Genomic DNA, 13,658 nt, shown 5'->3' with positions numbered 1-13,658 from the left:
TTCTGTCTGGGAGTATGGAGGAAGCAGCCTCAGCAACAGGCTGGGGGGTTTAGAAGCCAGACCCCCCACCCCATATCAAGGGGGGCTGAGGTATCCTAGGCCTGCCCTGTAACTTGGTGACATCTGTGCTGTGCTGTATTCTGGAGAGGCAGTAAACTCCCTCTGTTCTACCGGCTGGTGGAGTCTGTTCGTGCCCTTTCGGGGGTGCAGGAGGCGGGGGACCCCAACGTGCCATCACAACCTCATATGACTCATCTTGTACAAAATGCATCCTAATTATTCCATAATACTGCCATAATAATATCACTGTGGGTATGTCTAGACTGTGGGGGATATCCCGAAAAAACTCCGCCGCGTCCAGTTTTTTTTGCGGAAGAGCAGACACACTCTTTTGGAAGCCCTGTCTTCCTCATTCCACAAGGAAGAAGGGATCTCCAAAAGAAATTTCTGACATTTGGTCCAGTGTAGTGTTGGGGAAATCTCGCTCCCCTGGGGTACAGAGCCCCCAGAAGGGTCCGAGACTGGAGGTCAAAACAGTGAGGCAGGAGAGAAATCTAGAAGGAAAACTTTATTATGCATGCATGCAGGCTGACAGCTACCAGAGAGAGCAGCAGCAGCCTTGAGAGACAGGTTCAGGGATCCTTTATACAGTATGCTCAGACAGTTTAGTTGTTGATTGTTTTCTTTAACATAGCAAAGTCTCAGCGGAAGTACTCTGAGATGTTTCTGTTCACACCAGAAGTGCTAGAAGTAAGTTTTACAGTACAAAGGCACATGAGAACTTGAGTGGAGGAGTCTACAAGGCAAACTGTGACAAAGATAAGGGTTTACATGACAAATTGTGACAGACTAGGAGTCTTCATGAAGTTGAGATAGGAGGCATTGTAAGGGTCTTGATTAGAGTTAAGATGATTTCTCTCTGTTAAAGGGAGAGAGGCCTGGAAAACTTTTAACCCTTACAGCAGTTTTCTTTTAGAAAGTTTTGATTTCCTGCACAGTTCCCCCTTAGACACAAATGGAGTTATTTGATTTTTTTCTCCCACATTAGACAGGTCAAATTTCGGAAAAGCCTCTTCCGAAAAAAAAGTGGAAAAAGGTATGCAAAATGGGGAACACATTTTCATAGAATCGTAGAATCATAGGACTGGAAGGGACCTCGAGAGGTCATCGAGTCCAGCCCACCGCCCTCAAGGCAGGACCAAGCTCCGTCTACACCATCCCTGACAGATGTCTATCTAAGCTGTTCTTAAATATCTCCAGAGAGGGAGATTCCACCACCTCCCTTGGCAATTTATTCCAATATTTGACCACCCTGACAGTTAGGAATTTTTTCCTAATGTCCAATCTAAACCTCCCCTGCTGCACTTTAAGCCCATTACTCCTTGTCCTGTCCTCAGAAACCAAGAGGAACAAATTTTCTCCTTCCTCCTTGTGACACCCTTTTAGATATTTGAAAACCGCTATCATGTCCCCCCTTAATCTTCTTTTTTCCAAACTAAACAAGCCCAGTTCATGAAGCCTGGCTTCATAGGTCATGTTCTCTAGACCTTTAATCATTCTTGTCGCTCTTCTCTGTACCCTTTCCAATTTCTCCACATCTTTCTTGAAATGTGGCGCCCAGAACTGGACACAGTACTCCAGCTGAGGCCTAACTCGTGCAGAGTAGAGCGGCAGAATGACTTCACGAGTTTTGCTTACAACACACCTGTTGATACAACCTAGAATCATATTTGCTTTTTTTGCAACAGCATCACACTGTTGACTCATATTCAACTTGTGGTCCACTATGACCCCTAGATCCCTTTCCGCCATGCTCCTTCCTAGACAGTCGCTTCCCATCTTGTATGTATGGAACTGATTGTTCCTTCCTAAGTGGAGCACTTTGCATTTCTCTTTATTAAACTTCATTTATTTTGCGTAACTTTTTCAGAAAAAAAAGTGTAGTCTAGAGATATACCCCGTGAGAATATGGGATCAGGCCCACAGATGGGTGGGAGGGAGGTAAATTATCCCCGGGGCCCGGAGGCACAAAAGGACCTGGGAATCCCAGCCACCATCACTGCTACTGCAGCATTGGCAGCAGCTGAAGGCCCAGGCCCTTAAAATTGCCCCCATTGGCACGATCCAGGAAACACTGAGGGGGGTATGCTGTGTTCCTGGTGGCCTCACCCCTTCCAGGGGCATGAAGCAAGGTCCCCTCCACTTGGCCCAGGGTGCAGTATCACTGTAACATTCAGAGGTTTCCCCTTTTGTGGGAGGGGGAATAGCAATGATGGCCACTGAATACATTTCTGGACCAGGCTCGAGAAAGAGAGGCAGAAAGCTGTCGCTTAGGTGAGAGCAGAGATGGCTAGGCTAATTCCCCATTCCCATTGCATCAACAGACGTTCCTTCTCCTCACCAGAGCATGTCTCTCCCTCGTGACATGGGATCGAAGCGGCATTCGCAGAAATGGGGGCCAAACGGCTAATAGGAGATATTGGTTAAAACAGAATGATCTAAATAAGTCAGCCTCGCTGTTCGAGAGGCAGTGCTTTCCCATTGTATTTGAATGGCAAATAGACTTCACCGGCCATTGTTCCTATGGCAGTAGAACCCGGAGATCTTGGCAAGGCCTGTAAGGAACCAGCCACCAGATGGGGCACAGGAGACATTCCACCCTCCCTCTGCTGGGAACTGTGGGGTCAACCCCAACATCTCATCTGCTCCTGGAGCTGTGGGGAGGAAGATGTTGGAGCCAGCTTCATCAGTTCTATGGCGGATCCCCAGCACCAGAGCTGTAGCCAGTTTCTGCTCTGGTAGGTGAGGCATAGGAGGGTGGCAGATAGAATCTACCCCCATGTCTCATTGTATCTACAGTACCTTGCATGGCTATGATGCTATATAAATAACAGTAATAATAAAATCTTTGTGTTCATGGCCAGGCCCACACTAGCTGCCAGCCTATGTTCCCCATGATTGGACCTGCACCTTCCACAATGTGCCACAAACCAGATTTTCCACAGCTGTGTGTGTAAACAGGACTCTTTGTCCAGTGTTCACCAGGCCTGTCTGTGCTAAGGGGAAATGCTTGGCGCTCACACAAGTGAATACACTGCTTGTCTAGCCACGGTGTATAAATATAGTAACTCAGACTTTGTTTGCATCTTGCTGAAAGCAAAGAGTCCCTGCAGACAATTTATCGCCGCCTTCCCAGGATGGCCCCACGGTTTAGCCACCATGGGGAAGGTATAATAAATTGCCTGTGGGAAAGCTCCACTCCTCTGAGTCTCTTTTAAAGCTTGAGAAACTTCTGTCCAGATGATTTACTTGTGTGAGGACTGACCTTTGCTTGAGCAAAGGAACTAATGGAGACTTTGCTACTTAACACACCTCTCTGTGTTCTGGGCCGAGGCATCCATTAAACACACATCTTAAAAGCAGTTTCACTCTAGAGTAATGGAATTTCTGCTCTTTGCTTAACCGAGAATACATTTATATAAATGAATTGTGTTTAGAGAAAGGGAAAAGTTGTTTTCACTTTTACCTTCACAGTGAGTCTTTCAGCCAAAAAAAAAAAAAGTCATGTAAAAACTCAGTCCTATAAGTTTCATTTTGAAGATTTAAGTGTTGGCAAGATTGTGTGGTGTGTATGAAACTTTTAGTGTGAGATACTATACCAAAACAATAGACAGATGGGCAAGCTGTCAGGATGAGTTGTGTACCTATTGTTTTATCTAAATTAAAACTTATGCAAATGCATTAATACAGGCTTTGTCCCCTGGCCTATACCTTGTACCGAGTGGGTATGCAGGCCCATATGCATGAATTTCTGGGTGCTTTTTTTTGTAAGTGTGGACTGCAAGGGTGTGAACACATGTACCTATGGTCCCACAGGTAAGCAGGGAAATCAACCCCAGCCTTCCCCCAGCCGGCCAGAGCATGGGGAAGAGAGGCTTGGCCAGCATACTGTTCCTGCCTTCTCCCAGCTGGCTGGAACATGCTTACTTGGGGAACCATGATGTGGGGGGATGCGTTTGCACGCTGTGCACACACACACACCCCACATATGGGCCTGGTATGCAATCCTACCACCCATGTAAGCAAGTGGTAGATCTGATTTGAGACCATTTCATCCAAGGTATGTTAGGGTACGTCTACTAGGGGCTAAAGCTGAGTTAAGATACACAACTTCAGCTACGTGAAATGAGAGTTACAGAAGTCGGAGTAAGAAGCTCATTATTTCAAAATGATTTTGAAATAATGAACTTGCTATGTAGCCGCACACTTGTTATGTAGATGCAAAATAGCATGAGTTATTTCAAAATAAACATGCAGTGTAGACATAGCTAGAGTAACGGTGCATAACACTGGAGACACAGTCATGAAAAAGGTGTAATGAACCATGAAATCTGATCTCCCTTGTGCAATCTGCTCTTTGGTGTGCTTTTACCCTATACCAATAATTTGGGGCAATAATTTTTGACAGGTGGCCACTCCAAGAATTTGAAAAGTGGTCAAGGGCTATACTCTTCCATGATATTAATAGAGTAGGTGCAGGATCTAGGATGGAGGTTAGGTGCAGAAGATAGCTTGAGGTATGGGAGGGAATTTGGGTGAAAGAGGCCATTGTGACCTGGGGCACTGGACTAGGATGCAGGGGGTTAGATTGTGACCTAGGGCAGGGAATTGGGGTACAGGAGGGGGGTGCAGAGATTTGGGTTGTGAGCTAGGGTAGGAGGGGACTGCAGTCTGGGGCAAGAGATTGGGGTGCCAGATCTGGGAAGGGATATGGGTACAGAAGGGGGGCAGAGAGTTGGGGGAGGGAGGGGCTGGAGTGCCAGAGGCAGGCTCTGCCCAGGAGACTTACCAGCCAGCAGCCATTCCTGAATGAGCCTCCTTGCCTGCCAGTGTTCCCTCTAAGCTGCCCAGCAGCACAGCTTCACAGGTGATTAATCAGCCCAGTCCAATCAGTCAGCTCCTTGCAAGAAGGCCTGAGCTGCTGACAGAGCGGGGCTGATTAATCACCCGTGAAACTGTGCTGCAGGCAGGAGCCATATGCTCTGGAGCCCTTTATGCTTCCTGGCTGCCTGTTGTTGAAACAGGCAGCTCCCATTGACTGGTTTCTAGACAGAAACAAGCCAATGGGATTGTACTAGGGGTGAGAGCAGTTCCTAAAGCTTTCCTCCTCCCCTCCGGATTCACAGTTTTTAAAGGAAAACTGCCCTGCAGCCATGTTTCTGAGCAGTGTGTGGGTGGGGTGAGGCAAGTGAGGAGCCTGCCTGCGGCTCCCACAGCATCCGCAGGCTGGATCCAGTGGCTTGGTGAGCCAGATTCAGCCCACGGGCAATATTTTCCCAGGCCTGCCCTATACTATACCATAAACAAGTTAGTATTAATCTTCCCATTTTACAGATGGTTAAACTGTGGCATAGAGGTGAAGAGATTTTTCCCAGCCATGTCAGTAACAAAGCTGGAACCCTTGGCTCCCAATTCACAGCATGGTCACTAGATGCATTTTTGTCAGTTCTCCAAAGATGGTGTAAGTGTGGAAAATGTGCGGTGGCTTGATAGCACTGATACGGGAAGAGAACAAAAAGGTGTTTGCTTTGGTCAAATAATAGCCTTCGCTTTCTAGGCTCAAACCCCACTCTTAGTAGGATTGCTTCACCTTCAGAGCAAAACTAAATGTTTCAGCCACCATGAGACTAAATTAAAACAGACAAGAATCCCTCTTCCCGAGCTCCGTCTCCCACGTACTAAATTGCCCATGATTAGCTTTGATTGCTGGTATCTGGAGTGGAATAAGAACAAGCACCAAGTGAGGGCTTGGAACCCCATTTTCCCAGCCCTCTAAAGAGGGAGGTGCTGAAAATGGATGTTGAGGGTTACGCTGCAGAGGGGAGATGGAAGGGGCTCTCTACTTTGGCTTGTCATATTTGTTTCTGGCTGATTACTTAGCAGATCTGCAGCAGGGTCATTTTTGCTGTATTTTCCCTCTTCAGGAATATTGCTTGTTTGAAATGTCAACGCTTAAAGTGTGCATCCATGAACATTAACACATGGGGTTTGAACATAAAAGCAGCCCAGCGGTTTGAGCTGTCTAAGATAATCATGTACCACAAGATGCTGGGTGTAGCAGTATCTCCATCTGATGTGCACATTGTAAACGTGCCATGCCCGTCCCCCCGGAGGGTGTGTTCCACTTGTTCACCCCCTTTCCGTCCCCTAGCCCCGTGGACCCATCACCCTAACGATCGCCCCGCTGCGTCCCAGTTAATTCTGTTAATAGCCTCCTATGTCTCTTTCGCAATATTGGTTGGTTCGCCTCCCTCAATGGGGAGAGGGAGGTCCAGGCCCACCCCCTCTCACGGACCCCAGCCCAGGGCCCTAAGGACATGGATGTCAAGCTTGTCCGGTCCGGCTGGCGGGGCCTTTGCCGAAACGCGCCAGCCCCCAGGCTCCACTTTGCCCGCCCTGGGCTGCTTCCTCTCCCCACCTGGGTTCTACCCGCCGAACCGGAGCTTACTGCCTCGGCCTCGGGCCCATCCGGTATTCTCTCACAGGGGGGTCGCTAGCGACGCTCCCCCCCCCTCTCTCCTCCGTCCAGCGTTTAAATCTCTGTGCTGCGGTCCGCGGGCGGGGCCACGCCCGACTCGGCAGGGGCTCGCTTCCGGCTCGCGGCGGTGGCTGCGGGGTGATGTCACGGCGCCCGTGACGTCAGCAGGATTCCCGGGGCCACCCAGACGTCTGGCAGCAGCGGCTGCCCGGGAGCACCTGGCACACCGCCGCGTGGCTTGCGACGGGGCCGTTCGGGCTGCGGGCTGTCCGGCTCCGCCACTCCCCGCCCCGTCCCGAGGGCCGCCAAGCATACGGCCCCCGCGCGCTCCGGAGTGTGAGGTGTTTCTGCCCCGTCACACACATACATAGCGTTTATTTCTGCAGAGAGCAAATCATCCCATTCCCTACATCTTATCCACTGAGGCTTTACATGACACAGCAGAGGGACTACAACCAGATCCAAAGCTCCCTGAAGCAAAGGAGTCTCTCTCCCCATTCAGGGAAATGGGCACTGAAGCCAGTTTCAACCATTACTTCATTGATAAACCTGAGCATCTCTGCCTCTTTGAGAGCTTTGCACTGCATCCGCTGAGAATAGAAATATTCCTAGATTTTGCAGGACCTTCCTCCTCGGTCCTTCCTCCTCGGTGTTGCCCTAGTCCAGGGCCTTCCATCCTACTAGCACAATACTGCACAATAGCACTGATGAAAACAGGACAGTATATAAGTATATCTACTATATATTTGAGAGAGTTTGTCTGTCTATGTAGCCATCCATCCATCTGTGTTTCTGTTTGTTGAAGACCTCCTCCTAAATGGTCAGAGCTAGGACCACCAAATGTGGCATGCAGCTTCCTCTTATCCTAACTTAATGCAAGGTCCGGGTTTGGTTGTGCCAGGACAATGGGAGGTGCTGTTTCTCATCAAATGGAAGGGGGGGGCTGTGATAGCAGGGATGGTTATGCTCCAGAATGACTTTAGGGGGCAGCAATTATACCCTGGAATGACTACAGGGGTGGCAGCAAGTGTGCTAGCCCTGGGGAGTAGCCACCAGCATAGCTTCCACTGCCCCGGCCGGACTCCAGGGAAAAGCCGGTGGCTGGGCTGCATGGCTCCCGCCACCCTGGGCTGGGAGCAGGTGGCAGGTGGGCAGCGCAGCCCCTGCCACCCCGGGCCAGCCCCAGAGAGCAGCTGCCTGTTGCTCCCACCGCGTTCGCTGAGCCCCTCACCCTCTGCACTGACTCCTGCACTCCCACCGCATGCCCTGAGCCCCCCCACCCCCTTCTCTGAGGGTGGAAAGAAGAAAAACAGTGAGTGGGTTATCTTCCCCCCACCAAAGTGAACAGAGTTCCTTTGAAAGTATTTGAAAACTACCCAATTGTTTCCAAAGAAACGCTTTTGAAATTTTCTTGCAAATGAAAATTGTTGATGAAAAGAGGAAAAATTTGTACTATTTTTGTCAAAAATCCAAGCTTCCTTCTGTAAATCTTTTTTGACTTCCTCTGTGCTTAAGCCCAAGCTAAGCCTCACTACAACCAGGAAAAGCTGGGAAGTATTATTATTAAACACATGCTACCTTTGGGTAAACTGAGGCACATACCTATTAAATAATGTGTGTGATTGTGCCCATGCAAGTACCTCCAGATTTGAATTTTGAACTTGGATATACTTACCAGGGCAATGCATTGCTACCATCTGGCAATTCTACTTAAACCGCTAAGAAAGAAACATAGATCATGTTATGGATACAGACCTCAAACACTAGCAATAATCACAGAATCATGGAACTGGAAGGGACCTTAAGAGGACCAAGCACCATCTAGACCTTCCCTGACAGGTGTCTGTCTAACCTGCTCTTAAATATCTCAGGTGATGGAGATTCCACAACCTCCGTAGGCCATGTATTTCGATGTTTAACCATTCTGAGAGGAAGCTTTACTTAATCTCCAAACTAAACCTCCCTTGCTGCAATTTAAACCCATGCTTTTTGTCCACATAAGAACATCCATACTGGGTCAGACTAAAGGTCCATCTAACCCAGTATCCTGTCTTCTGACAGTGACCAATATCTGATGCCCCAAAGGGAGTGAACACAACAGGTAAGTATTCATGTGATCCCTCTCCTGTCATCCATTTCCAGCCTCTGACAAACAGAGGCTAGGGACACCGTTCCTATTCTTGTCCTGTTGTCAGAGGTTAAGGAGAATCGTTTTTCTCCCTCCTCCTCGTTACAGTCTTTTAGGAACATGAAAGTTGCTATCACATCCCCTCTCAGTCTTTTCATTTCCAGACTAAACAAATCCATCTCTTTCAGACTTCCCTTAGAGGTCCTGCTTTTTAGATCTTTAATACATTCAAGTGAACAGGGAGGCTATGTCTACACCTCAGGCTTCCACAAAAAGTGAGTGACTAGACAACTCATAGTTTGAGCCAATGCTGATAGGTTGCCAAACCCGACATGGATTCTATGATGTCATGACCCCTCTCTCTCAGCTGGGGCAGAAGGTTGGGGCTCACAGTGGGGGAGGGCTCCATCTGGGGATTCAGGTTTGGGGTTCAGGATTCTGCTCTCAGTTGGGATGGGAGAGTTTGGGAGACCGAAGGGGAATCAGGGCTCAAGCAGGGGGTTGGGGCACCGGTGGGGCAGCAGTGAGGCTCCGGCTGGGGTTTGGGGTGCTGGAGGTGGCAGTGAGGCTGCGGCTGGGAGAACAGGTTCTGGTTTGGGGCTAGAGATGACAGGTTTGGGGTATAGGAGAGAGCTCCAAGCTGAGAACAAGGGGTTTGGAGTCGGAAGGGAATCAGGACAGGGGTGGGGAAGACTCAGGGGTGCAGAATCTGGGCGACACTGACCTGACAGGGTTCCTGGAAGCAGTGGTCCATCTCCCCCACCCCTTGTCTCCTACACTTAAGTGCAGCTTCGCAGCTCTGTGCACTGCCCTGTCCACAGGCACCAGCCCTGTAGCTCCCACTGGCTGTGGTTCCCGGCCAAGGTGAGCTGAAGAACCAGCACCTGGGCCAGGGGCACCGTGTGAAGCCCCCTGGCTGCCCCTGCTTCCGGGAGCCATGCAGAGCCGCTACACGTGTGGAGCAGGGCAAGGGAAGCCCCCAACCCCACTCCCCAGCGGAGCGCCAGAGCGGGATGAGCTCTCAACAGGAGCTTGAGAGCCAGAGTAAAAGGTTCAACGGGCCAGATGCAGCCTGCAGGGTGTAGTTTGCCCATCTCTGAGCTAAATAAGCAGTGAGGACATAGGGCGCTCTCAAGAGGCACTCAAACCCTTGCAAAATCAGGCCTTGTAATGATGAGGTAGTGGAACAGGGGATAGATTTTCAACGGCACAAATGGCAGTGAAAGTCAATGGGAGTGTGGCACCCCCCCCCCACTCTCACTCCTGCCCCCCGCCCTGCTTAATTCCTGTAAGTGCCTGACTCCAGTGACGTCCATGCAGCCATGCCAGTTTCCATCAGCAGAAGATCTGGGGTTTCTACAGCAGCTTGTAATAAACACAGAAATGGCTGATCAAGATGTGATGTGCCATTGATCACTGCACGGCATGGCTAAGTCTTTGCTGTGTGAGAGCAAGCAGCTAGACATGAATGTCGTCTGATCCGAGCCAGACGTGCACGCCCAGCTCAGAGATTTTAGTGCTGTTGAAATTTTAAACGGTTTGTGTGTGGTGGATTCAGAAATCCTTCAGTCTCACTCACTATAATCTTTCTGCCACTGAAAGGTAGCAGTCACGACAAGCTCTTTGTGTTCATTACACAGTGCAATATTCACTGGTCCATTTAATTAATGCTTAGAAAATGGACTTGGTGAATTACGTGACAGGGCGATGGGCAGAGAGAGAAACAGGAGTGTAATTAACTTGATCGTTTAATGTAGATTGTGAAGTTAACCCCCCCCCCCCCAAGCCCTTTGGAGATTTCACAACTCCTGCTCTAAGAGTAGGGAATTGCACGTCTACACAGCAAGCTGTTGTTTCGAAATCATGCTGAGATGGAGGACTCCTGTAACCCTCATTACATGAGGGCTGTGTCTAGACTGGCCACTTTTTCCGGAAAAGCAGGCGCTTTTCCGGAAAAACTTGCCAGCTGTCTACACTGGCCGCTTGAATTTCCAGAAAAACACTGACGATCTCATGTAAGATTGTCAGTGATTTTCCGGAAATACTATGCTGCTCCCGTTCAGGCAAAAGTCTTTTTCCGAAAGACTTTTGCGCAAAAGGGCCAGTGTAGACAGCACAGTACTGTTTTCCGCAAAAAAGCCCCGATCGTGAAAATGGCGATCGGGGCTTTTTTGTGGGAAAGCGCGTCTAGATTGGCCACGGACGCTTTTCCAGAAAAAGTGCTTTTGTGGAAAAGCATCCTGCCAATCTAGATGCGCTTCTCTGAAAATGCTTTTAACGGAAAATGATTTCCGGAAAATCATGCCAGTGTAGACGTAGCCGAGGGAAGTCGAAGGACGAGTGTTCTTCCTTCAACTTCCTGCTGTGTCGACAGCACCAAAAGCCCAATTAAGCTGTTTCAACTTCAGATGCGCAATAGACATAGCTGAAGTTGCGTATCTTAATTTGATTTTTGCCCTGCTGTGTAGATGTACCCTTACTAGCTACAATGGAAACACTGAATTTAACTGTCTAATGCAGCACTATTTGATTGTATTACAGTAGCATGTAGATCTGCTACTGAAATGAGGGCCCGATAGTGCTAGGCACATAAAAAAAAGATGCCTTTCTATGTCTCAGGTCAGCCAGCAGTTATGGGCTTGACACAGGGGTTATCGGATGATATTCCTGGACCTGTGTGATGCAAGAACTCCAACTAGATGATCTGTGTGGTCCCTTCTGATTTAAAATGGATGCATCTAGGACCAGAAGAGCTTTCTATCTAAATAGACAAAGCGGGGGGGAGGGGGTGAGAAGTAATATAATCCCTGTCCTAAAGACTGGGAACAGAAGCACAGAAAGAGAGTTGAGTTGCCCAGCGTCACGCAGAAAACCTGTGGCAGACTCAGGAATTGACTCCCAGTCTCCTGTGTTTTAGTTCAGGGCTGTAACTACAGGACCATTCCTCCCCCCGCTTCAGCAGAGCGATTTGATCATTGCATAGTGTATTTGGCAATTGGTAGGGCAGAGGAAGGGTTCATAATCAGGGGGCACAGCACAATAAAAAGTGCCACCTCCATCTCCTTGCTCCGGTGCTGGCTGTGAAGTTAAAGGAATGAGCTGCTGTTCCGAGCGCAAGAGTTTTCTGCACAAACCTATTTTCTTTTAAATAAAGCAGTGGTTTCTCTGAGCCCGTGTATTGTGTTGTCTAGGGCTGCGTCCGCACCAGCGCCTTCCCAGAATACATTACACCAGGCAGTCACTTGAGAGCTGGGTTTTCTTTGTGCATCTAAAGTATCCTTCTGCAAGCTCTCAGCGATGCAGGGACTCACTTCCACCAGCAAACGGTTTGTATGTGCCCAGAAGTGGCATCCTTGCAGCTTCAAGAAATGCAAGACTGCCCCCTAGTGTTGGTTTTTGAGCCAGTAGCAGACTAACAAGAATCTTTGCTACTAACCAGCATTGCTGCAAACTCCACTTGGGATCTGAAAATCAAGCCCTTCCCTCCTCTTTCCTTGGTGCAGTAAGAAAGATCCCACACGGTGTGGCTTGAGGGGCATGGGGTAGAATTCCACTGCTGCTCTCGGGCGCCCGCAACAGCAATCATTTTGTCAGTGGTTTCTGTAGCAGGGGCTCCAGATGGATGCAGAGAGCAGGTGTAGTTAGAAAAGTGCCGGTTTTACACAGTCCCTTTTCAGGACAGAGCTGAGTATATAAAACAGTTTGTTCAATAGGGCAGGAGAGAAGCAGTTTTGATGGGTCTTCTGAGGACATTCAGGACTGGGATTCCTGTTAACGAATGTGTACATTGCAATGGTACCCATCACCCTAGTCCAGATCGGAACCCCGCTGTGCCACCGTTCCACTCAGGATTAAAGTGACACTGTACAAGCATGTACAAGGAGCTTACAAATTAAGTCCCCCCCAGACCTGATAACTGCTTCATATGGGCGCAGACTTGTGCATCACCTGCTGGACCTCAGAGGGACTCCTCCCAGGCACAAAGCAGCTGGAGGGTCGGGTTAAAGTCTTCACTGAAGTTGGGCCAGATTAGAGCAGCGCTGAATTTAAGCCTGGATTTTTAAAGGATCTTTCTTTTTCTGCTACCTCCTAATTATACAGACGATGTTTCCCAGGCACTTTCCCGCATATAATTGCCTCTGGTGCTGTTTGTAGTGTTGTTTAGATTAAGGATGTTAAGAAGCAGGTAATTTGCTTAATCGTGTCTTTGATACAATTTGTGTCAATGACACAATTAGTCAATAAAGGGAGGTGCTCGCTATATCCGCTGTGGTTCTGCAGTTTAAATGTAGTAGGAGGTGGGCGCACAGGCAGCCTGGCTCCTACTACATTTAAACTTCAGTCGGAGCAGGGGTGGTTCCCAGAGCTGACGTGAGCCGGGACTGAGCAGTCTCGGCTCACTTCGACTCCAGAACCACTGTAGCTCCGCCTCCCTGTCCCCCCTCTGCACCACAGAGATGGTACTGGGGGGAACTGGCTTTTAATGCAGGCCCCAAACAATAGAGAGGAAAAATTTATTTACGCAAATCAATAGATTTTTTTATGGATACAAACTTTGTGTCTGCATCTGATCCACAATCTGCAAACATGGTCCAGGGCTATAAAGTGAATGTCCATGGATTTGCAAGGCTCTACAAATAAAATCTGATTCAGAGTGTGTTGCGGGAGGAGGGGGGGGGGCAGAGTTTTAATGGGAAGGATTTGGCTGGACATGTTTCATCTGCCTATTCAGGAACCACCTATTACTATACTGAACTGAGTTATAATGCAGTCATTTCTGAACAGCGCCAAGCCATGCTAGCCCGCATCACAGGCTAGAAGTGAAAAAGATGTACCAACCAAGATTGCAGGGGAAGATTGGATAGGTGTAAATATGGGTAGATATAAATCCCATGCTGAAATAAAATAATCCAATTGACAATCCTTTTTCTTTCATCGTGGTCAGGATTTATACATAGTTATGCTGAATAATCGGGTCTTAAAGAACTCACA

The 13,658-nt window shown here is 48.7% G+C and overlaps 1 protein-coding gene across 10 annotated transcripts in view; it reads left to right on the top strand.

The window, feature by feature from the left end:
* Positions 1 to 13,658, top strand: part of FRMD4A (FERM domain containing 4A) — a 436,582-nt gene that overhangs the window by 299,565 nt on the left and 123,359 nt on the right. The gene's annotated exons all lie outside the window — the stretch shown is intronic.

The sequence above is a fragment of the Pelodiscus sinensis genome, chromosome 1 (genome assembly GCF_052426305.1).
Source record: "Pelodiscus sinensis isolate ZL-2025 chromosome 1, ASM5242630v1, whole genome shotgun sequence".
In the NCBI taxonomy this organism is placed as follows: domain Eukaryota; kingdom Metazoa; phylum Chordata; order Testudines; family Trionychidae; genus Pelodiscus; species Pelodiscus sinensis.
The sequence above is the reverse complement of the archived record's forward strand: the minus strand, read 5'-3'. Positions and strand labels throughout refer to the sequence as shown.